At 46.2% G+C, this 820-nt stretch overlaps 1 pseudogene; it reads right to left on the bottom strand.

The window, feature by feature from the left end:
- Window positions 1–332: 332 nt before the first annotated feature.
- LOC131366465 (U1 spliceosomal RNA) lies at window positions 333–468 on the bottom strand (annotated as a pseudogene).
- Between the last annotated feature and the right edge of the window lie 352 nt (window positions 469–820).

Raw genomic sequence — 820 nt, 5'->3', positions numbered from 1 at the left:
TTGAGTGCAGGGTCAGCCATGATGCCACGCCCCTGAAGGAGGGTGGGTTGGAGGGCCTAACTCAAGGCTGGGACTTGATCAACCCCGTTGATTGATCTTCCAATCACCAACCCAGAGGCTTAACCACTTGAGCTACCACCACCCCAAAGGTTTTCACATATCCCACCTTATTTGGAAGGGAAGTCAGGGTCATGGTCATCCTTGATACAGCACCCCAGGAGCAGGGAGGGTTAAGGGCCTTGCTAAAGGGCCCAACAGCAGCACCCCTGACCATCCAATCAGTGACCCAGAGCCTTAACTGCTTGAACCACCACTTCTCTAAACGAGAAAGGGGATCAGAAATTATGCAGTCGATATTCCCACATTTGGGGAATTCACAAAGGTCAGCACAGCCTGAGTGCAATGTCTAAGCCTCGCTTTGGGCAAACCACCTCCTTGATCATGGTATTGCCCCTGCCAGATAAGAATGGGTCAATTCCATCCTCCTTATTTTGAACATCGCTATTTCACAGAGCAAAGATGGACAGAGAAACAGCAAAGCTATTAGTCTTAAGTGTGAAAGTCAATCGGGGTTTCATTTGTTTTTGCTCTCGAAAGATATGAGTTGCATTGGATCTGATAGCACTTAGTGTTTGAGTGTGTGTGTGTGTGTGTGTGTGAGAGAGAGAGAGACTAGAAAGTGTTTAGACTCATAAGAAAAAAAAACAAGTAAAAAATTCATTTTTTTCATTTTCCCTGGAGCAGAGTTCATGTGTACTTCAGAAGACCAAAGCAGTGGTCATCTTCACCTTGTCTGTGGACCTGTTCTGGATACTTCCTT

Source organism: Hemibagrus wyckioides, linkage group LG15 (assembly GCF_019097595.1).
Source record: "Hemibagrus wyckioides isolate EC202008001 linkage group LG15, SWU_Hwy_1.0, whole genome shotgun sequence".
Taxonomy (NCBI): Eukaryota; Metazoa; Chordata; class Actinopteri; order Siluriformes; family Bagridae; genus Hemibagrus; species Hemibagrus wyckioides.
This window is presented reverse-complemented; position numbering and strand designations above follow the sequence as displayed.